At 39.0% G+C, this 25,404-nt stretch overlaps 1 protein-coding gene across 1 annotated transcript in view; it reads left to right on the plus strand.

Moving 5' to 3' along the window:
- LOC145498797 (uncharacterized) overlaps positions 1 to 25,404 on the plus strand; it is a 309,169-nt gene that overhangs the window by 3,743 nt on the left and 280,022 nt on the right. The window lies entirely within an intron of this gene.

Here is a 25,404-nt window from a genome sequence, read left to right on the forward strand (position 1 = left end):
TCTCCGTGTGAGATGTCCTTCGAATACAGACAATTTTGAATCAAATGGACGAGTTAGGTTTTTCAAGAAATAACTTCGTGGCAAGTCTTATGAACGAGAAAGGAAAGTAATAGCTAGAGATCAGAAAGTGAGTAGCCATTAGTTAAAGATCATCAACACATTGTCCGGGAGACAGGCGATGAGTATAGACCAATCGTCTTGATGTGACACTAAATTCTCAGAACTTACGTTAACAAAACTATATGGTAATTGAGTAGAGAGAATTAATTTTCTCTGAGTGTTTTTTAAGCCTAAATCTCTTCGATTTAACCCACTATCGCCGCTAAGCGACTGGTGGTTCACTGTCGGTTGCAAGTTAAGGGCCTACTTACATGGTGAAAAGTTGTCCCTGTTGAGAATGTTTCCCACTCACCCCTCCCGCGACCCACTGTTACCGAGCGATTATAATGTATGAAAAATTAAAATTTCCTTCTTACTAAGCCTAGAATTTGCCTTCTCCTTCAGGATAGGTGTTTGCTTGATTCCAGTTGTTTTTCACCCAGGAGTCACTTCGCGCACGACACAACTTCTGACTAGCGATTTAAACAATCCGCCATTACTTTTAAAAAGTGTCGTTTATGGTATCATATTAAAAGTTCCATTTTTTAAATTGTTAGTGGGGATGAGGTTTCTCTTTGTGTTTTTATCACTCAGTTTTTTGACTTTTGCTAATGTCCAGGAACTCAACAAACAAAAACACAACTGAGCAGGAAAAGTACTTTGCTGAAGCGTATTGGATTGTTTGCAGATTCTGTTCATTTGCAAAACGCATCAATCACTGACTTTAGGTAGTCCAGTTAAGAAAGCTGTGTTTGAATGCTTGATAAATGATATTGATCTCCTTATAATACCATTTAATTTAATTTCCCTCAGGGAAATATCTTGTATTACTTTAGACTATGCGCCTACTGGCGCCTCGGGAACTGATGATGACTTTAGGGTAGTTACTGTCTCTATAGTTATATTAATGCGTTTGAAATTTAATTCAATCTAAATTTAGCACTAGATAGTTTTTGACGTGTGTTCTAGTGCCTCTTGTAAATAAAGTGAGATCATTTTTAACATCACACAGTTTACTCGCTATCCCCTTTCTTATCGGTTCAGAGCTGTAGTCCAGACTGGAAACCATGCATTCCTGGTTTGCCTTCACTAATATGCAGCAGCTAAGTAAATGCATGCCGGGATCAAGTGCATGATTTCCGGGAGTTAACGCGCGGTGTCTGAGCATCTTGTATATTTGCACACAAAAAATTATAAATTTTTCTATATTGTATTTTCCGTAACGGTAATTAAGAGGATATTTTCTTAGAAACAATGTAAAATATTAACCTGTTACTAACCTAGCTTCCTTAAGCCGTACTGGGGAATAATGGCCCAAGGTCGTTGCATTACGGACAGAGCGAAGCGAGGTCCACACAATAACGACCTCGCGAAGGCCAATATTCCCCAGTACGGCTCGAGCAAGCTAGGTTAGTAAGTAGTTTATTATATGACCACCGGGACGTGCTTTCAAAAAACAAAAAATACACGCGTTATGACCGTTTCCATGGAAACGGTTCTTATGGCAAAATCCCGACCCAGAAAGAACGAAACAGAACGCTGAGATCTGCTTAATAACTACCTTGCCATAAAATACAGGCTGCTACTGATCACATTTGTCATTAAATATTCCGGATACTACAAAAACCTCCTCTAATAGGCCGGTAAGTCCAAGAATCAAAACTCCTGCCAGGAGTAATCTGCTAAAATTCTATTACTGACCTGCTTTTGCACATGCGTCATACTCCTGCCGAAATTGTCTAAGTAGGACTTTACGCTATCCCATAACGAAAACAACTCTCTAATACAAACAAATGTATATATTTACACTAGCCTTATTGTACAAAGAAAAACAACAACAGTTGGTGGGATGTTTTGTAGGAGTAGCATTACGTACCGATCAAAGTCAAATTCAATCGTTCTGATATAGCTTGATTGACAGTAGCTCCAGTAAAACTTCGTTCGAATTTCCTCGATTGATAACTTGGTTTTCCAAAGTGCATCAAATAATTTAAACTCGTGAGTACCAAGTTACCCTAACAGGGGAGGGAGGCACTTAGGATAGCGACGAATGAAATCGGAATTGCTTTATTTTGTAGGGCATTTCCAGGCGTACCCATTACGCAGGCGGGATGCGGGAGATTTTAAATAAGTTAGTGGCGGAATGCGGAAGAGAAAACTGAAAAACGTTCTTCCTCTGTAAACTTCACAGTCGTTTTAAACAAATTTCTTAAACCGCACTTTATGATCAGCTGTCTTCTTGGAATTTCTGGAAACACCCGAACCCGCAATTCGTACTTTTCACTTTTCAAAGGGAACCTACTGTAGTAAGTAGCTAAAATGGTCTTGTTTACCCTCTCAGTTGACAATAATGTAGAGCTGTGACATTCATAAAAACCGAAAACGAAGACTTATGGCTAACTCGAAGCTGTTTGATTCTGTGATGTCGTGGTCTGTTACAATGGAAATGAGGAAGAATGCATCGATCGCATCGATCGTGGAAAGTTTATTATGAAGTGACTGACATAAGTGGTAAATTCACATTCTCTCGTGTCTTAATAATGCGCATGAAGAATTAAAAAAGATCGAGCGACATCTGCTAAATTCTTCTTAGCCTGCGAACGAGCTCACGTTGGAGCACAAGGGCGCGTGGCATAGCAGCGAGCGAGAAATCCGGAAGCGAAGCCGCGACACGAGAAAGTAAACTTTGCGCCTCTTCAGCAGATTCCTTCCCGTCGGGTCGCATTGCTCTTCGTCGCTCGCGCGCGTGACTCAAAGGTGAGCCTGCTCGCAGGCTAAGTTATTCTAAGGTCGCCCTCTGTCTTTAAAGCATGTCAGATAGGAAAAGATGTAACACACCCTAGATAGTTTTTTTTCCTCTAGTCGAAGGGGAACTAACTCAATATCATTTCAGTTTCTTGTCGAGCAATTATTGCGTGAATATCTGTGAAAATGCTCAAATGTCACAAACGGCCTTATGACAAAATCACCTGAACCCAACAATTTCGTTTTTAATTGTCTCCACTTGGCACGTCAGATGCTGTGAAACTGAAATTTTTTTATGAATGTTAATTACACGAGCGACCCTATTATGAACAGTGACACGCGGAAGTCTCTGTGCAATTTTGCTTGAGGAAAGTGGACGGCTGAACACAGACCACTGTGCAACGGTAAGTTACTCATTGTTTTGTTTAAAACAATCTTTGATTACAAGTTCGACTGATAAAAATTACCATACCAATTTTGCTCATTCGGGATATCGAAAAAAGCCTCCTCGTATAGTTGTATGGCCTAGTGGCTATTATCTTGAGGTCCTAAATCAAATGCTCTTGGCACCAATAATTTGCTAGCAGATTGTTCCGGTGACCCACATAAGCAATTGCTTTATTTCCCTCTTAACCAGTTTTTCGAATTTACCACATTCAGAGTTGGGAGTAGACTGCAATGAATCAATCGAAGCCAAGTAGAAGTGAACACCTTAATCATGACAGGTTGATCCAGAACAGAGGTTTTTTTTCGCCACAAACAGATGTTCTATAAATACTGTCCTTCCTGTACAGAAGAACAAAAAAACAAAACAAAAACAAAACAAAAACAAAACAAAAGCAATATTACGTACCGCAAACACGAATTGAATCGTTCTTATGTAGTTTGATTTAGCTCCATTAAAACTTCTTTCGATTTTGTTCGATCTTGATAACTTCAAAACCGCGTATTACATTAAGCTGCCGGAAGGACGAAAAACTAAATATATCGAGAAGAAAAAATATCAGGACAATTTCTTTAGACGGCCTCTCGAGGCGTATTTCCTGCCGCTTGAGACAAAATCCACTCCTCACAGTTCATTTTAGTAACACCGTGGAGTTGAGAAACGATTCGCAATTTGCTGTTTGTCAATGCGTATCCCGCCATTAATTTTTAAAGAGTGCATATTATGTTTTTACGAAGAAGTGTCATATTTCGGATCTCGCCTCTTGTTCAAACCCATCGCGCATTCCACCAAACCCCTGCGAAATATATATAATCCTTTTTCCTGAGTGTTTCATAGAATTCACTTTCGACCCTTTCCGATGTGAAATTCCCTGTGGTAAGTAAAAGTTATCCTTTATGTTTTGGTCTTTTCTTAACCAATTAACAATTGAATGTACTCGAGACTAATAGCAAACTCCAAGCTGTTTGGTTCTGCGACTTCAAGGCCTGTTACAACGGGAATGACGACGGATATCGTCAACAGACTGACACAAATTGTAAATTTACGGTGATCCTGTATGTGAGATTGTCTTTTAATACTGTGACATTTGAAAGATTGATTAACTGAAGTATCAAACCACATTGGTCATGACGAAATTATTCCGAGCGGTCTGGTTTTTTATATCGGTGAACATAGAAAACGTCATAAACGGCCGAATGCAAAAATCACGTGCAGACAGCAATATCATTTATTTTGTTGTTCCGCTTATGATGTCAGATGCTGGGAAACCGAAATAGTTTTACGGATGAAAAATTTGTGTGAGGAACAGAATTATTAACAGTAACACACAAACACCCTTCTGCAGTTTTCTTGAGGAGAACGGACGGCTGTATACAAACTACTGCGCAACGGTAAGTAAGCCGTTGTTGTCGGCTTCTGCTAATGAAATTTTACCAGCTCCATCTTGTTTATTCGGGATATCACGAAAACGTCCCAGTTAATTTTATTCCGTTTTGGTTAAAGCAGGAAGGTCTCGAACGAAAACCTTTCCTAGCCGTAATCTTCCAGAAGAGGATATTTGACCTGCCTTCGCTAGCTTAAGTTATTATTACACATCCTTCTCGACTTCAGGTTTGAGCCAATAGACTGCAATAAATCGATAACACACCTTTTATTATAGTTAGGTAAGGCAGAAATTGTCCATTTCCCAGCCCAAGATGACAATACACTGAGTTCTCCTTCTGCTGGAACAAAATACTTCACGCACAACCGAGCCTTACTGTGCTGACAAAAAAAGGTTTTGGTATGGGATTGTTTTGTACAAGCAACAGTACCTACTCCAGTTTGGTAGTACACAAATAGCTTGATTTACCCTCAGCAAAGCTTCGGTCAACTTTCTACTTTTGATAACTCGGGTAGCGCATCAAACTAAACAATTTACACCCGATACCCTCTTGGAGGGAGTGGGGGAGGCATTTAGAACAACAAGGAATAAAATCTGACCAGTCAGTTTTATTTTGTTTGGGCGCTTTCAGTGTATTTTGTGTTTCGTGAGCTAATAGTATATTCCCTAAGAGATCAGTTCCGCTTGAAATCAAGTACAAAATACGTTTCTCACCGGAATGCTTCGTAGTTTTCAGTTTTCAAAGGAAGCTCTAATATGGTAAGCAGCTAATCTTGTCTTGTTTGTCCACTCAGTTGTGAATAATAACTCGCTGCCATATTCATAAAAAAAGAAAAACATAGGGAAAGCTGAATTCGAACTCGAAGCTTGTTTTTTCTGTGATTTGCTTAGCAAAGATCATAAATGGCTTTATCAGTGCAAAGTTCATGTGGATACGGCAATTTCTTTTTCGTATTGTTTTCCTCTTCCCGCTTGTGAAGTCAGATGCTTTGAAACTGAAATAATTTTGTGGAACGATAATTCATGCGAACAACACGCTATATTAATAATGTCACATAAACGCCCCACTGCGGTTTTCCTTGAGGAGAGCAAACGGCTGTACAGTCTGGTGCGCAACGGTAAGTTAGTCGTTATTATATTTTGTTTCTAACATTGTATAATTTCGGCTTCCACTGTTAACAGTTACCATATTCATCTCGCTTATTCGGGATATCGCGAAAACCTCCTCATATCATTGTATGGCTTAGTGTTTATGGTCTCGATATCCCGAATCAAATGCTTTTGCCAGCACTAGTCTGCTAGTATTCTATTAGTGACCTGCTTTAGCTAATGCCTCATGTCCCTACCAACCGGTTATGAGCGAATACATTCAGGGTTGAGATAAGACCGTAATGGATCAAGAACACACTTCCATGATAGTCACTGATCTCCCACCCCTAAGTTAACAGGGGCGGTATCAGGATTTTTCAAATGGGGGGGGGGGGGGGGGGAATCACAATGTGTCAAAGTGAGAGTACTCACCAGGTTGTCATGTCGTTTTCGAAACTTTTGTAGGTTGTTTGCTTTAAAAAGGCTTATAAAAGGGGGGTCATGGGCACCCCAGTACGCCCCTGAAGTAGAACCTAACTCTATCGCAGAACGGGTCTCTTTCGGTTACGAAATGCTGTACACATACTGGCCTCACTGTAACGACGATAACTGACACAAATTTGACATGTTTTGTTCTACCAACATTAAGAACCAGTCAAACTCGAATAATATCGTTCGCATATATCTTGAATTAGGTCGGCAAAAATAAGTTCGATTTTCTTCGATTGATAATTTGGGTGTGCACAACAAATCAAACAAAACAATTTATAGCCGCGCGTATCACGTCACCCTACTGAGGGAGGGAGGGAGGACCCAGGAAGGAAACGAGGATAACGAATGAACTCTGAACATAGTAGTAGTAATTTAGTTTTGTTTTGTTTTTTGTTTGTTTGTTTGTTTGTTTGTTTGTATCTTTTTTTTTTTTCTTGTGGCCTCTAGAGGGGTATTTGGTGGTCATTGAGCTAATGCGCGCTCCTCAAAAATCAGTTCAATGAAACTGTAGAGTTTACAGTGAAAATGCGATTTCCTGTTTTCTATATTATAATTCTGTATCCTACCATTAACTCTAAAGGAGTCGCGCCTCCCGCTCGCCGAAGACTGCAAATTATCTTTCCACCAAAAATAAGGTATATTTTTCCCGTACCCTGTTTTAAACCCAATTCCCGAATACCGACAAACGCATGCGTGATACAATCATCTGTTTCCTTGAAATTTGGGCTATCTCGTCTGTATATGAAAATGAAAGATAGCAAAGAATGCGACACTCATTAGAATTACTCCTTTATTTAGCTGTCTTCCAGCTATTCTATTTGTATTTGTCATTGTCTGCTTTTATCTTGCAGGTGAATTCCCTCAATGTTATTTCAGTTTCTTGGTTTCACTTTGATGTCAATATGGTGTTACTAAACACCGTAAATTTACATCGTGCTTCAAAATATGAGCTTATGACACTGCCACAAAAGTCAATATTAAGAGCGTGTCCATGCGTGCACCAGGCAGGTCAGCTACATGCCATCTCACCGATTTCAATGAAACTTAGCCAGTATAAAGGGTCTACCCCAAAACTCAGAAAGACACATTGGTTTCGGTTTTGGATCTTTCAGGGGGGAGGTAGGTCACCCCCCTGGTTTTACTAGATTTTTGTCAAGAAAATTGCCTCAATATAGGCAAAATGTATGAAGCTCTCAGAACAACTGTATTTAACAGATTGCTACCAGGTTTTGTACACATATTGGTATATCTATAGTGAATGCAAGAACCAAGTGACAGTCTATTTGATCAGCTGCTTGTCAATCAATGGACATAAATATGTGACTGTGTTTTTAGACCCTCAAATATTTGACGCTTTTAAGGTCAAATATCTCCCCTTGCCAAAAAGGTATGACACTAATTTCAACGTTCCTTTGTCCATCGATCATTTATCTTTAAAAAACAGTTAAAACATCTTTGGGCACTGCCGTATTTTCGCTTCGGATGCCACTTGAAAACTGCACCTAAAACAAGCTTACTTTAACCTTATCCATCATACAATGCTGGCAAAAGCGGCCACTAAAGAAAATAAATCGACATTTACAAACTTGTTTAACAAGAAAGCTGCACCAGAAGGAAAAGTAAGGCTAAAAGGTTTCGAGATTTTGAGAAGAAATTGATGAGGTTATGCATTTTTAGAGATACGTGTCACCAAAATATCGATAGTAAAATCGTAGTTTGTGATTTGACGTTTGTTATTTTGAGATTTGCTTGCAAAATCAGCTGGTGGCTTTCGTACGGCATAAAACAGTTTTCAGTCTTTCATTCAGCTGTTTATTATCAAGAGGTCGTGCTGTTTATAATGCCCTGAGGAGATTTCAGGGTCACATGCTGAGTTACTGTTGACAGGTACATTCCAGCTAGTGTGCAGCAACATAAACTAACACAAGCAAAAAATGACATTACGAGGAAATCTTCCTTTACTGACTAAAAAGGAAATGAAGTTCTAACAAATTCGTTAGTTCAACCATGCATAATTTTAGAGGAAAAGACTGCAATTGTATTATTATTGTCACTTACCACGGGTTACCACCATCGAAAATTTCCTCCCAGAAGTATTTGTAGCGTGACCTGATAACCTTTCAGAATTCCAACAAATTGTTCATCCCTTCAGTTAAGAAACGCTTTCAGAATGTTCTACAAATCTCTATAAGTACATTTATCTACTTTCTGGCCTGCATATATCCGCATTTTTTTTAAATACATGTTGTTCTGACTAAATCTGTGTCTCTCTCGATCGCCAGCGTTGAATTGCGTTACATAAAGGTTAAGCCAGCAATGTGTTGACCAGCAGATCTCCACGTGTTTCCCGCCATTTGCATCTTCAGTCGACTCTTCAGTCATATTCAGTTTTTCGCATAGGGAAAGATAGTGAATTTGAAAAAAGTTAGGTTAGCAGTAAACATTTACATTTTTTCTAGCTCACTTGTATTAGTACCTTCCCACTTGTAGTCTTCCCTACGGGGGACAGGTAGGGCCTCGCGTGGGCTAACTTTTTTGCTTTCTTTCAACAATCCATATCAGACTGGGGGTTTGGGCGGGATTAAGTGACAACTGACAAATTACTAAAATTTTCACTAACAACTGGGAAATCGCCTTTAAAATGTAACTGGCAACTGACATTTGTAGCCCGTTTCACTGACAACAAGAGCGGTTTTTAATTGAGTATCGTAAAACTAAAACCAAAGTAATCACTCTTGCCAATCACGAAGGACAGAAACAATACAGTGAACCAATCAAAATCGAAGAAATAACATGTAACTGACGCAAAGAGGTAAAACGGGAGAAAGCGCGTTAGAGTGGGGCAAGATTGGTTTTGCTTTTACTTGTGATTGAATAAGAAAGTGGCGCGACACTTTTAAGTCAATCGTGTAGCAAAGTGATGCAAAACCAATTACTTTTCGACGCTCAAATGAAAAACCACTCTAATAAAACTCTTGATTGCTTTTTTATTCTAATCTTTTTCGATCCTATTTGGCTAATAATTCTGCATTGCAAACAACTTGATTTACACAACAAAAGCAGTGAGGCCTTTATCAAGAAAAGGTCATCTGCAGCCTCGCTGCCATTCAAAATCCGTGCAGGCCACTGAACAGACAACTGTAAAATGGTCTATTGTCAAAAGTTACAGTTACAACTGGCATTTTTAACGTCCTATTCAGACCCTCCCTCCTACTTCTTTACAAGGTGATAATTGCACCCTTATCAAAACTAATGATCAGCATCAGCTTCCTCGTCATCATTCATACTTACAGAACTGGTCCTTTGTAGTTGGCCAATCTTATTCAGGGCAGAAAGTTGGCTCAAGTATCGAGCGATCTGCTGCTCTGTCAACCAGTCGATCTTGGTGAACATTTTCTGACCGATGTCGTCTCTTAAAGACTTCATTCTAAAGGCTACGTCGGAAGCGGTTGCCTTCTTACCAGTTTCTTCTCTCATCCAGAACATATTTAACAGTTAGCTCTTCGCTTTTTCCAAAAAGGCCACTGATTTCCGTGTTCTCCGAAGAGCCAATCCGTGTTCCACTTGACCAGCTGGGGCGGGGGATTGGTCGTCAGAACTGCTGGCTGATGTCTGACCACGAACGTGGCCACCACCTACGTAATGACACACCTCCGTCCATTTCCGTTTGATCTCGTCGTAAACGGACTCCTTTGCTAGCTTCACCATGTGTTTCCCGACAACAGTGTTCCACTTTGCTTTGATTTCTTTTGCCATTTTCGGATTTATTCCCCTCTCAACTTTGCGCCTTCGATCGCTGTGAAGAGGATGCCGGCATTTTATTGAAAGTCTGAATCTCACCCCAAGTTCTGCACGATGTTTGGGGCATATTGTGAAATCACGGCCGTCAGAATGACCAAATAAACCAGCACGAGCTAAAATGAGCTCTTTCTCAAACGCAACACATGTTTGAGATACTTTCATTTCTCTCAAATTTCCCACGCGTGATTATTTTAGATCTGATAAGATCTAAGCTAATGATCACGATTTACGGCTGTTAAAAATTTAACCAATTGGTTTGGATTGAACAGGCCCAATATCAACTCAGTTGAAATGAAGAAAAGCTATTTTTGAGAATTATTTACTGTAAACTTCTTAATGATGCGCTCGAGCGCTTTTGATTACACAAATGTAGACATAACGCGTGTTTATGTACTTTGACGTCGCGAGCATGTTTCTTTGGTGTCACGAAACATTACGTTGGCGTCAAGTTTCATTGTCACCGGATTTTGAACAGTAACAATCTCTCGAAAATATATACATATTGCAACAGAAATGCTGTTAAAAATGACAAAGGTTCTTTAAGAAAAATATCGGAAGGACAAGGTTGACTTTTGTATCGATCAATTCGAAGCAACAACATCCCCCTATCACGCAGCTGTGTACCGGCTGTCTCAAAAGAATGCTGGTGCATATTTACTGCCGAGAGGCATAGAAAGTCACATAGCGTAAAAATAATTCGAAATGGCGATAAAACAGGTCACATAGCAGCCAAATGTACTCCAGAGGTTTCCAGGACATCCTAAAAGCGTTGCTTAGCGGAAGGGATGAATAATTTGTTGGAATTCTCATGAAAGGTTACCAGGTCGCGTCACGCCACAAATACCATTTATGCGTGGAAATTTTAGGTGGCAGTAAGCCTTGGTAAGTGACAATAATAACACTCTAATTGTAGTCTTTTTTACTGGAATTATGCATTACTGAACTAACTAATTTCTTAGAACTCCATTTCCTTTTTAGTCAGTAAAGGAAGATTTCCTCGTAATGTCATTTTTTGCTTGTGTTAGTTTATGTTGCTGCACACTAGCTGGAATGTACTTGTCAACAACAACTCGGCATGTGACCGTAAAATCTCCTCACGGCATTATAAACAGCACGACCTCTTGATAATAAACAGCTGAATGAAAGACTGAAAAGTGTTTTATGCCGTACGAAAGCCAACAGCTGATTTTGCGAGCAAATCTCAAAATAACAAACGTCAAATCACAAACACTGCGATTTTACTATCGATATCTTGGTGACACGTATCTCTAAAAACGCGTAATCTTCAATTTCTTCTCAAAGTCTCAAAACCTTTTAGCCTTACTTTCCCTTCTGGTGCAGCTTTCTTGTTAAACTAGCTTGTAAATGTCGATTTATTTTCTTTAGTGGCCGCTTTTGCCAGCATTGTATGACGGATAAGGTTAAATTAAGCTTGTTTTAGGTGCAGTTTTCAAGTGGCATCCGAAGCGAAAATACGGCAGTGCCCAAAGATGTTTTAACTGTTTTTTAAAGATAAATGATCGATGGACAAAGGAACGTTGAAATTAGTGTCATACCTTTTTGGCAAGGGGAGATATTTGACCTCAAAATCGTCAAACATTTGAAGGTCTAAAAACACAGTCACATATTTATGTCCATTGATTGACAAGCGGCTGATCAAATAGACTGGCACTTGGTTCTTGCATTCACTATAGATATACCAATATGTGTACTAAGCCTGGTAGCAATCTGTCAAATACAGTTGTTCTGAGAGCTTCATACATTTTGCCTATATTGAGGCAATTTTCTTGGCAAAAATCTAGTAAAACCAGGGGGGTGACCTACCTCCCCCCTGAAAGATCCAAAACCGAAACCAATGTGTCTTTATGAGTTTTGGGGTAGACCCTATATACTGGCTAAGTTTCATTGAAATCGGTGAGATGACATGTAGTAGACTTGCCTGGTACACCCATGGACACACTCTTAAATACTATTAAATAATTTCCCCTGCAAGAAATTTGCATGCATAGCGTGACAAATGTTACTTGGGTTGCGAGCTCTAACAATCAGTCACGCAAGAAAATATAGTCGCTCGAATGAATGCTGGCTAGAAGTAACGCTTCTCCATATATAATCTGCTTAACTTCTTTGTTATTATTGAAACAGTTGCTGTTGTTGACGCGATTTAATTTTGGATTCATACTGTTGATCTGAAAAGACTGGTGAGTAGAAATTAATTTATAGTGGGAGAAGATCATTTAAAAGTTCTTCATAATTTATGTGCAACAAGCAAAACTTGTCTATTGTGGAAGGTGCTGCATTCTCTACTCTGGGCTTAATTAATTTACCCTACTTCTGTACGAATTCAAACAGTTTACGATTTACAATTTTTTGGAAGTGAAGTTAACTAAGACAAGCAAACTTTCTACAAAGTCAATTCGACAGCCACTGCACAGGTTAGATTACACGCAGAAAGACAAAGATTAGACACAGATTAGCGGTATAGTTCAGGTCTTCCAAAACAACATTGTTAGCCATGACACTGTCAACGTTATTAAATTAAAGTTCTCCACTGTTCCTCTTATTGTAATGGGTGACACGTTCAGGCGAACTTAGGTATCGTAATCATGAGAAAGAAAAGAAATTCCGAGGACACTGATTTTTTTTATACCTTGCTATTTTACAGTGGATCTCTGTTAATACGGACATCAACGGTCCATGAAAATGTGGCCGTATTAACGGGTAGGATCAAATTTCATGACTGGTCTAAATTGAGTGAGGTCTTAACATATGTATCACAATTGCACTTCTAAAAACAACTGTTCTTCAATCATTACATACCATATTAACAATGGAAAAATGAACATAACTGGTTTCAGTGGCAGTATAAACGGGGTAAAATTATCAAGGGTTATACAGATTGGGATTTCAGAATGTGGCCGTTGGCCGTAATAACGGGGTGGCGCATTAGCGGGGCTTTCTTATAAAGAAAAGTATGGGCGTTTCACCGAGACAAAAAAGGTGGCTGTAATAATAAGTTGATCGTAAGGCGGGATTCCACTGTACTGGAAACAATTTTGGCAGAAGCATTTATCGCTCTGTAGACGAAGTGATGCAGGTTCAATATGCCTTTAAAGCTATTGGAATTCCCATTAGTAAGTTGACAAATCAAAGGCTCCCTGAGCCAGCTCATGGATGAATAGTTGACTTCTGCCTCTATGGCAAAACGAGTCTTTGTGCAAAACTATTCGTATGAAAATGCATATCACCTGTATGTTTATTCTCTTGAAAATCAAGTCATTTTCGTGTGAAATGTTTTGCATGAGCATTCGTTCTAAAAAAGAGGCAAACAACAACTCCAAAGTGAAAGTAAAGTCTGCATATGAGCCAAGTGTCCCATCAGGTCGGCACTTATCCCGGTTTCTGTAGCATGAAGCGACTAGGAGTATTTCTACTACCCCTGGACGGGATGCTAGTCCATTGCAGGGTTACCCCACAATATTACATTTGCCAGTACTTATTTATACACCAGAGTGGAAAGGGGCACTGTGAGAGTTAAGTGTCTTGCTCAAGAGCACAATAAAATGCTCCCAGCCAGGGCTCGAGGCCAGACTGCTCGAAATAGAAAAGAAATACAAAAATCAAATAACACATTGTTTACACAGACAGCTTATAAATTCTAAAATGGATAATAATTAATTTTCATTGGAATCGGAACATTGTTATCATATTAACTTGCACATGATGTAGTGTCAAAGAATAACAACAGTCTGTTTCAAAATGAGATCACTAAATGAGAGTTCACCATATTTACCAGTCAGTCCAAAATTGACAATATAATCATGTATACGAATCAGAAGTGCATTTTGGGTCAAGGTAAATTGGTTATGGTCCTTGTTCATTTAACATTATGAAAAAGCTGCATAACAATGATTACTATTATGCAAAAATTACAATACATGAGTTTGAAATTTATTTAAGACAATCAACTTGAGAATGCCAGGACCGCCAAGAGTATTTTGGCCAATTTCACTTAAGTGAGACATGGATATTGGCAAAATCTTGTTTACTTTAAGTTAAGTCAAACATAAACAATTTGATTGTAGCTTTCGGGTAAACAGGAAATCTATAGAAAAAATAAGTATTTCCTTCAATATTTTAAGAATGATTTCAGACAGTTTTGTTTCAATCATGAACCTGAAGTGAAGGGAATGTTTTTATTTACAATTTATAAGGTTTTTTTTCTATAGCCCAGGGTCAAAGACCTATCCATTTTACAGTGTTTTTAACAAGAAAGGCTTTCCTTTCATATACATGTAGCTTCTAGCCTGAAACCCCTTTCACAAACCTAATTTGGCCCACTAGATCTTATTTCTGGGATAAATAATCAATTAATGTTTGAAATCCCTGTCCTTTTAAGTCTTATAATACCTTCAGCCTGAAAAAAAGTGCACCTTTAGTCAACTGTAGGAAGAAGTCCCCCAGCTTGGTGCATTACAATAATAAGGGTAGTACATATTGTAGTGCATGCAAGTAAAATAACAATAATTTTCTTTCTTGGAAACAAAAATTACGGTATTTTATTCCTATATATCTTGGTAATTGTTTGTGCTAGTCTCACTAGTAATAGATTTTGCAACGATTACAGAACATACTTATATTGACAAGTATCAAACATTCTCTTCTCCATAAGTAATTCATGTTTTGGTGTCAATTTGTTTAAATCTGTCATTTTTAGGAGCAAGAAAAAAAAAAAAGAACTCTACATCACCAGCCACCATGCGTCCGGCTTTTTGACACAATTGGACAGCGTATCTTCCTCGCAAAAAAATAGATCTACACAGTCTCTTGGACTTAATTTGTTCAGCCATCACTAAAATATTGCAGTGTATATTTACTCAATCGTACATGTAGGGTTGCCTTTTATATCATCCGTGAAGAAATTTTCACTCTGGTCGAACTGCATGGAATACAAAAGAAATGTAGTGTGAACGACAACAAAACTAAAAGATAAGGCAATTCGACATTTTTTCCCTAAGTATTTAAAAACAAGCTTACAAATCTCGAGCTTGCGATACTAACACGGGCAAAATTTCAATGTGTGCGTGCAAAATAAAACAGTAAAGAAACAATGAAACCAAAACCTAACAAGAACCTAAGCTCACCTTTGACTACGCAACGAGAGAAAGAGAGTGGAAACCATCAAATTCTCTTGCCAAGAAAAAAAGCTAATCAGGATCTCACTTTCTGGCTCTGTCTTCCCGGCTGTCTTGTATCAATTCTTTAACCTCGGCGATCGTGCTGTTGCGAACGACACATGACCACAGTCATAAATACCTCTATCAGCTTTCATCCAGGTGTGAGCAAAAGCCGATAGGCAAAAAACAACATATTTACGAAAGAAAATCACACGAAAGCAAAATAGCCCACTTCAATCTTCGAGGTGTTCGACAAACTCGTACCCAGGGTCTCGATTTATCGGGCAAAAATGGTCGCCTTTCTAGTCCCCCCTCGTCAAAGAACCTTCCGGAAGACAACTGAACACTTTTGGACAAAAACAATACTTAGCAGGGGAGGTAGGAGAAAATTGTTTAATCCAGGTTTAATGAATAAATTAATTAGAATGGAGTGAGTGAGTGAGTGAGCGCCATCCGACTGCCTCCTAAGCTCATGGATGTTATATAACATCCATGAGCAGAAATGGAGGTAGCAAAAAATGTAATAACACACTTTAGAAGAAGTGTTTTAGTTCAATTGGTTTGAGCCGCGTTTGAAAATTATACAAAATTTAATTTGTATTTTTCCTTGGCTTCCACTTGCTTTGCAGGGAAATTCTTACAGTGTCTTTTCAGTTTCTTTCACTTTTGATTTCACTTTCATCACAAGATCGAGAAACTGAATAGGGTAAGTTTATAAACAGCAAGCTGTCTGTGACTGATAGAGTTGGGTGTACATAGAACAAATTATGAATCACGTGACCGATTTTCTTCATGTTATTACAAGTATTAGTGAGTCAAGCGAATAATTCTTTAAAAGCATCGTCCGCGCAGTGCTAATTGATTTAACTTTACTTACTCTTCCAAAGAGCGAACAAGAACATACAACAAAGAACTTTGTCTTGCTTAATAACCATTTCCATTTATTACCAATGGTCAGAAACCCAGTATACTTTCAAAGCTATTGGACTTTACTGTCAGTATTTAACACAGAATGGGAATAGAAACATGCAACTTGATTTCGAGTGATTTTCTTTGATTGTTATGATCAATGTTTGAAACGTATTTCAATTTAAATTTGTGTTGACTTCCTATTTGAACTCCTATTGTCTTGCAGGGAAACTCCCTTAGTTTTATTTCAGTTTCTATCACTTTTAGTTTCATTTCCATCAAAAGATTAACTAACTGAACACGGTAAGCTGTCTATGACTGGTAGCGCTGGGGGCACACATAGTAAGTGGAGCTGATTTTTAATACTTTAAATCTACACTGAAAGAGGATTGCATGAATCGCGTGGCTAATTTCTTTTTCTTGCAGGAGCAGTTAGTGAGTCCCGCCAATAATTGTTTGGAAGCATCGTTTGCGCAGTAATAATTTGCTTAACTTTTCTCTTTCTTCTACTTTTCAGAGGAAAAGGTCCTGTTATTGACGCGTAGTCATTTTGGTTTCATTGTGGTCGACTCACCAAAACCAGTGAGTATAAATCACTGTTTTAGAAACTCATTAGTGTTTCCAAACACTCCCGAAAGGTAAATTTATTTCTCCAGGCATTGAGTAACTGTGATTTGCCGTTTTTCATCCCGCATCCCGTCCTTCAATATCAAATTTAAACGCACTTCCTGGTTGAAATGAGCACATGCTCCTCAGGCCAAATATTTTTACCCCGAATCCCACATCCCGCATTCCATATCCTGCCATGATTTTTAGCTTCTCTCGCATATCCTGCCAAGTTTATGTTTTGACACTCCAGAAACTTAGAAATAGATCTTCCATGGATGACGTATTATGACAATCAGTGTTTTCTCGAAACATCGAGAACTCCTCAAGTGGTTTTCGGGGTTTCATTTTGCATCGTCTGGTTTCTATCTTAACCAGTTAGAATAATATAGAGCTCGATTATGATATCCACGACCTTCAAACAATCATGCAGTGATAATTAACCCCAAAGTCAATTCTTTGCTGTAAGAAACGGAAAGCTTTTAGCTCTGTGAATTGATATTGTTGCCAGGAGATGGCGGCAGAAGGAAATCAATGAGATTGTGCAAACTAAATTATGAAATGAGTGCTCGCGTATAACAAATATGAGAAATTACAACAGAACAATGGCAAAAGCCATTCGTCTTTAGTTGTCGTATTTGTCTTGTGAGCAAGTCAGTTAGTTTCTATGAAAAGAAGGCGAGGAATGTAAACTTTATTCATTAATCAACTCATAGTTAGAAGAGGAGAAACTTGCCAAACTTCTAAAGAGCAAACAAAGATGCCACGATTTATGTTGGAAGGTTCACAACAGTAAACAGTCTTTCGTTTTGCGATCATATATAATGAGATTTTACTGTCACGCCAGTAAAATATAGTTAATGGAGCGTGACGTACGTTCTCAACGAGCCGTTCATGGCGGCATCACTTTCTATAGAGCTATTGAGCAGTTATATTTCAAAGGTCAGCAAACTGTGAGCCTTATTGTAGCTAAACCTAAAACATTGTAGTTTCGTTACCTTCTAAACGTTATAACGTACCATAGCATTGGCACAAAGCATTAAAGCACTATTCATGTTTAAGATGTTACACGTGTTAGGGTAAGCTGTTCGGTAGTACAGCCTTCCCTACTGGCTTACAAGCAGACGAGCGTCTCCATATAAAAGCTCAGAAAATTGTTCAGAGTCCAGTCTGAGTTCGTCTAAGCAACGTAGCTATTACTTATTGTAAATCTATCGTTTAATTTTCCCTCCCTCCCTCCCTTTGGAGAAGAGGTTGGTCATGTATTCCTGCATAACAAACAAAGGGTCACTCCTGTGTGGTGCGGTTAAGTCTGCGCAGCGACTTCCCCTAAGCTTGTTGTTTTTTCATCGCCTTTGAACATCGCTTGCTAACCGATACTCTTGTCCGATCCAGCACATGCTGTCTGTCATTCAGCTCGTGGTGCTGGGGAGATAAGTGAGGTTGTTTTGTCACGCTATCGCCGGAAGTCGCATGGGCTAACCAAACGCAAGGCAGTGTTCCCCCATTAACGCCATCACGAGTTGTTTGTATTTGAGTAATAGCTCTGGTTCAATTGCAAGTCGCCACGGTTAACTTACTTTCGCTAGGAACAACGACATTAAGTAGGCATAAATCACATAACCGAAACTTTTTACTCGAGTTATATAGTCTGTGAAACAGAAAAAATCACTTATTGTGTTCAATGCACGGTCAAGACCGAAATGAAAACAAAAACATACAACAAAGAACTTTGTCGGGCTTAATAATCATTTCAATCTATTAACTATAGTCAACAATGCAATACGCTTTAATAAACATTGGATTTTGCCATCAGTAATTAATTCCACCGTTAACAATTTGCATTTGTTTTTGTTCTTCAGTCTCTATCACTTTTCATTTAATTTCGTCCGAGGATCGAGAGATTGAGCACGGTATGTTTGTAAACTTTAAGCTGTTCGTGATTGATACCGTTTCATACACATACAACGTGTATTTCAAAGCGGTGTTTAATAGTTTCAGTTTACACTGAAAGAGATTTTTCATGAATCGCGCGCGTGACTGATTTTTTTCAGTTTTTGAGCGCTGTAAGTCACGCGGACAAATAAATCAAACGAATTATTGTTTGGAGGTACCGTTGTGGAGAAAAAATCTGCTTAACTTTTCCTTCTTAACAATTTTTACAAGAAATATTATCGTTGTCGGCGCATATTGGTTGTAGTTTCATTCTAGTGACTCAACAAAAGTGGTGAGTGCAAATCAGATTTAGCTTTGTTATACATATTAGACTGAAATTATCACCGTAACTGTTCACAGTCGCTCCGCTTTTAGGAGAAGACTGACAAACCGAACATAGTAAGTTTATAAACTGTAAGCTATTTGTGACTAGTTGCGTGCACATATACAAGATCTAGAGTTTACACTGGAAGAGACGTCACGAATCGCGTGACTGATTTTCTTCCTGCTGTAAGCGCCAAAAGTAAGTCACGCGAAAAATTTCGTCACAGAAATCATTGTTTGGAATCACCGTTTTTCAGTAGTAACAATTTACTTAACTTTCCCTCTTTGCTTACTTTTCAGGGGAAGAGGTCCTGTTATTGACGCGTATTGGTTTTGGTTTCACTCTGGTGACTCACCAAAGCTAGTGAGTATAAATGATGATTTTAGCCTAGTTATAATATATTCATAGCAGACTGAAATAGTGATGTAAACTGTTCACAGTCAATTTCATTTTTCAATGCAAAGTCAGAACCTGAGAGAATTAGTGACCGCAACGTCGAAGCTAATCACTAACTACTTTTAACTCTGAGTCATGTATTTAAAGACTAATCAAATCCAGTTATAAGTAGCGACGTTCGTGTGACCGAAACACGATTGGCAATCTGTTTAAAAAACTCTTCCTTTTCAACTCATTAGTGTCTCGAAGCACTCACAAAAGGTACATTAATTCCTCCAGTCACTTTGTAACCGTAACTTTTATTTCATCCCGCATCCCGTCCATCAGGTCCAAATTTATCCCGCATTTCCTGGTTGAACTCACCACGTGCTGCTCTCATCCCGCATCCCGCTTTCCACATCCCGCTAGGATTTTCAGCTTATCTCGCATCCTGTCAAGCTTACGTTTTGACACTCCAGAAACTTCAAAATACATTTTCCATGCTTGGCGTACTATGATAATCAGTGTTTTCTCGAAATTTCTAGAACGCCTCGAGCGGTTTTCGTAGTTTCACTTTCCAAAGCAAGTTCCGACGTGGTAAGCTCAATTCTGGCTAACTTTGCATCGTCTAGTTTCTATCTTAACCAGTTGGAATACTATTATAAGCTTTATTACGATAGCCACGAAATTCAAGCAATCATAAAGTGATGATCAATTGCAAACTCCATTGTTTGCTAGTAAACAAAAAAGTTTGTGGCTCTGTCAGTTCTGATGTCTGTTCCCACCAAAAAAAAGGAGTTGGAAATCAATCAAATCGTACAAAGTACATTATAAAGTAATTACTGACGAAAAGTTAATTCAAGGCCTTCCATATTTTACAACAAAACGATGGCAAAAGTAGCTTTCATTAGTTGTCTTATTTCTCTTCAGAGCAAGTCAGTCTGTCTATGACAGGAACCGGCGTGGAATGTAAATTCTATTAATCAGCCCACACGAAGTTAAATTAATAGTAAACTGGAGTGGTTTCTAAGCCTGAGAAACTTCAAAAGAGCAAACAATGATGCCAAGATTTATGTTGAAAGGTCCAGAACTGTGAACAATCCTTCAATAGTGCATTAATTAGATAACCGAAACGTTTCTGTTGTTTAATCTATAAGGCAAAACTGACTTAACACCTATTGTGTTTTATCCATGGTTAAGACAAAGAACGAGCAACATACGAGAAAGAACTTAGTCTCAGTACCTTGATAAATATTTCACTGATTATTAGCTATGGTCAAAAACCCAATCTGCTTTGAAAGCTATAACGAAAAATGGGGACTAAAAAGATATAATTTCCTTTCAATTTTTTTTAATTTCATTATTTTGCAGAACGTTTGAAACATATTTCAATTTCAAATTGTTTTAACTTTCTATTGGACCTCCTATTGTCCTGCAGGGAAACCCCCAGTGTTGTTTCAGTTTCCATCAATTTTAGTTTCATTTTCGTCGGAAGACTGAGAAACTAGACACGGTAAGTTTATAAACTGTAAACTGTCTGTGCATGACTGAAAGCATCGTCTGCGCATTTAACAAGCATAGCCGATTTCTTAATACTTTAAATTTACACTGGGAGAGGTTTGCATGAATTGCGTGACTGTTATTCTTCTTGTTGTAAGAGTTGTTATTGAGTCACGCGAAAAATAAAGTCACGCGAATAATTGTTTGGAAGCATCGTTTGCCCAGCAATAATTGGCTTAACTTTCCTTCTCTTTTACTTTTCAGAAGAAAAGGTCCTGTTATTGACGCGTATTCATTTTGGTTTCATTGTGGTCGACCCACTAAAACCAGTGAGTATAAATCAATATTTTTTATAGCTTTGTTATTCATAGTAGACTGAAATCATTAAGTAAACTGTTCACAGTTGATCTACTTTTTGGACAAAAAGAAAAAAACTGGCAGATTTTGCAGCCGTAATGTCGACTGTAATCACCAACTACTTTCAACTCTGACGTCATGTAGTTAAAGACTGATTTGAATCGGTGTTAATATATGATGCGATTGGCATGTTTTATAAACCCCTACTCTTTAACTCATTAGTGTTTCCAAACATTCCCGAAAGATAAATTAATTTCCTTAGTCACTGTGTAACGTGAATTTCTGTTTTTTATCTCACATCCCGTCCCCTAATATCAAATTTATCCCGCATTCCCTGGTTGAAATGAACACATGCTGCTCAAGCCAAGATATGTTATCCTGAATGTCGCACCCCGCATTCCGCTTTGCACATCCCGCCTTGATTTTCAGTTTATCTAGCTTCCCACCAAGCTTGTGTTATGATACTCCAAAAACTTCGAAATAAAGCTTCCATGCATGACGTAGTATGATATTCAGTGTTTTCTCGAAAGTTTTAGGACCTCTCAATCGGTTTTTCGCAGTTTCACTTTCAAAGCAAGTTCTGCCGGTCGTGTTAAGTACAACTCTAATTAACTTTGTATCCTCTGGCTTCTATCGATCAGTTAGAATAATATATAGCTGGATTCTGATAGCCAGGGCATTCGTAAAATCACAAAGTGATGATTAATTACAAGCTCCATCGTTTGCTGTTACATAGCAAAGTTTTTGGCTCTGTCAGTTCTAATTCCGTTACCATGAGAAAACGAGAGTTTCAAATCGACCAAATCGCGCAAAGTGCATTATGAGTCGAAAACTGAGGAAAACTTAATTCACGGTCTTCCATATTTTACAACAGAACGATGGCAAAAGTAGCTTTCATTAGTTGCTTTATTTCTCTTTAGAGCAAGTCAGTCTGTCTATGATAGGAAGGCTTTGAATGTAAATTGTATTTGTCAGCCAACAAATAATTGAATAGTAGACTGGAGCGGTTCTTTAGCCCGAGAAACTTCAAAATAGCAAATAAACATGCCAAGATTTTTGTTGAAAGGTCCAAGATCGCTTTGCGATTATGCACTATGCATTAGTTACATAACCGAAACGTTTCGGTTGGTAAATCTATAAATCAGAACTGAGTTCACACGTGCTGTGTTTTATGCACGGTTAAGCCAAAGAGCGAACAACAATATGCAACAAAGAACTTTGTCTAGCTTGATAACCATTTCACTGATTATTAGCTATGCTCAAAAACCCAATATATTTTGAAATCTATTGGACTTTACCGTCACTGTTTAACAAAGAATGGGAATGGAAAAAATGTAACCTACTTTCGAATGATTTTATTTGATTGTTTTGCACAATGTTTGAAACTTGTTTCAATTTTGATTTGTTTTGAATTCCTATTGGACCTCCTATTGTCTTGCAAGGAAACTCCCTAAGAGCTGTTTCAGTTTTTACCACTCTGGGTTCCACTTTATAAGAAGACTGAAAAACTATACACGGTAAGTTTATAAACTGCAAGCTATTTGTGACTAATAGCATGCTCATACACGAGATCGAAAGTTTACACTAGAAGAGACTTCGTGAATCGCGTGACTGATTTTCTTCCTGCTGTAAACGCTAATAGTGAGTCACGCGAATTATCATTAAAAGTAACACGAATGATTGCTTCGAAGCACCGTTCTGTGCAGTAATAATTCGCTTAACTTCTTCCCTTTTGCTTATTACCCGGGCTTCCGTAGGAGAGCCCGAGTCTTAAAATGCTAGCGTTTTGGTCGCCAAAAGGGGGGTCATGGTCCCAGACGTTCCATACGTAGACCATAAAAACTGGGGACGAGAAATCCGACATTGCTCGCTCTTCGTGACAGAATGCGGTGTTTTGGGAAGAAAGTTTTGGCAAGAATCGCGCCTTATACTTTCATCTTACATACAAGGATGTCGATCGTTTTCAGAAAGGGTCGGTCCACGAATTATATTGCTTGAAAGCCAGCCAGGTAAGCAAAGTTCACGCTCGAAACGTTCTCGTGAGATAACAACTGAGCCGATTGCGGTATGAGTTCAATCTACGAAAACACTGGCAAAAGACAGGCAGTCAATGATGGTGTGTGGCTACTGCTGTTATTATTTAGAACATTGCAGTAAAACAAATCATATTGCAATAAGACGAGCTAAATACGAAAACGTTTTTGGACTCGTAGCTCATTAAAAACATGCCGACTTGTTTCTTTCACCGCGTAAAATATGTCGATCTCCAAAGTTGTAAAGATAAGACTTTCGGTAACTGAATAAAATATCCTACGTCCAAGTTAGTTGGCTTTCTATTAGGGTGCAGGAAAAAAAAAAATAACGTGCGAATATGGAGGCACACTGTGCGGGTGAATTAAACCTTCGATTGTGCGGAGAATTGTCTGGGATTATTGACGAACCAATGTTCTTGCCAAGTCCTAACGAAAATCTGCATTGACGATAGTTTAGCCAGTTATTTCACTAGTAGTTCAAATATATTTAGCAGTCTCAGCAATCGCCAATTCTTCTACGATGTTACTAAAACTGGTAACGGGGAACGGTGAACGGTGAACGCGGAACGGGGAACGTGGAACGGGGAACAGGGAACCGGGAACGGGAGTTTGGGAACGAGTGTACAGCGGTAACCCGCCTAAGCCCTAAGAATTCAACATGGCGGACAAAGGAAAAGAAAAGGGAACACTTTGGGGAAATGTAAGGAAGTGTTACGGGTGTAAACTTTACTTTCTACCGGCTGTGCCTCAAAGTCCAAAATGGTACTGAGTAAAACAAAGCATGAAATAGCGCCTGGGGAGAAAATCGAATCGGTATTATTACATGCTATCCCAATCGGTCAGTACAAAATGCAGACTGCAGACCGGGTACAAAATGAAGACTAGGTACAAAATGCAGACTGCAGACTGGGTACAAAACGCAGACAGAGAATAAAGACTGTTTTCCGTCTGATACGTGACAACATGTCATCTAAAAACATACCGTGTGTCACGCAGTCGCTTTTCCGCGGTCATCTGTCACCAACGTTAGCATTATTGTGGAATATTCCTTGCTCGTTTCTTCATATATTTTGTCTTTAACAAAGTGGCCAGGCCACAGGTTATTTATCTGCTGCTCACCTGATTTGCCAGCTGACTTGCCGATTTCCGAAAGGCCGCCTTTCTAGCTTCCGAATGCGAAGACAGCGGACGAGCCACAATCAATGATGCTCGTGTGTTATGTCACTTGTCCTCGATATCATATTGCGTGTTGCTATTTTTAAATACTGATATGACAGCTTGCGCACAAAGTGAGAAGATATGAGTAGACTAGGAAGGCTTGAAATTCTATGTAAGAAAGACTGTGGCCTGACTGATTGGTGGACGTAGCTTGTGATAATACAGGATAATACCGATTCGATTTTCACCCCAGGCGCCATTTCATGCTTTGTTTATCCCAGTACCAATCGGACTCTGCTCTAACAAGCATGTACTGGGCCATGATCTGGTGGCACAGCCGGTAGAAACTCACGTTAACAACCGTAACACTTACTCACATTTCCCCAAATTGTTCCCTTTTCTTTTCGTTTGTCCGCCATGTCGAGGTTTCACGCGGGTTACCGCTGTACACTCATTCCCAGACTCCCGTTCCCCGTTCCCCGTTCCCCGTTTCCCGTTTCCCGTTTCCCGTTCCCCGTTCCCCGTTCCTCGTTCCCCGTTCCCCGTTCCTCGTTCCCCGTTCCCCGTTCCCCGTTCCCCGTTCCCCGTTCCCCGTTCCCCGTTCCCCGTTCCCCGTTCCCCGTTCCCCGTTTTAGTAACATCCATTCTTTTGGAAAACTGTGTCTGACTGCAAAAGAAAATCGTGTTGCGAGAACTAGACGAGCATGAAACTAAAATAAATAGCGAAACAAAATGCCGCATCTTCCCTTATAAATGAGAGTCCTTTTTAAAAATACTCCTGCCTTGATTGAAGAAAGATATGTAGCTTGAATATTTCTTCATAAACTGCGTTAAGGGTCGCAAATTCTTGGAAGTTATCCGCAAAATACACAACTTGAAAGTTTATGCAAATTATGTGCAATGCAACTTGAGCTTAGTCACAGGACTGTTGTTTTCGCGAAGGAGGTTATCATGATTCATTTTGGCTCTCTCGA

Source organism: Orbicella franksi, chromosome 1 (genome assembly GCF_964199315.1).
Source record: "Orbicella franksi chromosome 1, jaOrbFran1.1, whole genome shotgun sequence".
NCBI classification, from domain to species: domain Eukaryota; kingdom Metazoa; phylum Cnidaria; class Anthozoa; order Scleractinia; family Merulinidae; genus Orbicella; species Orbicella franksi.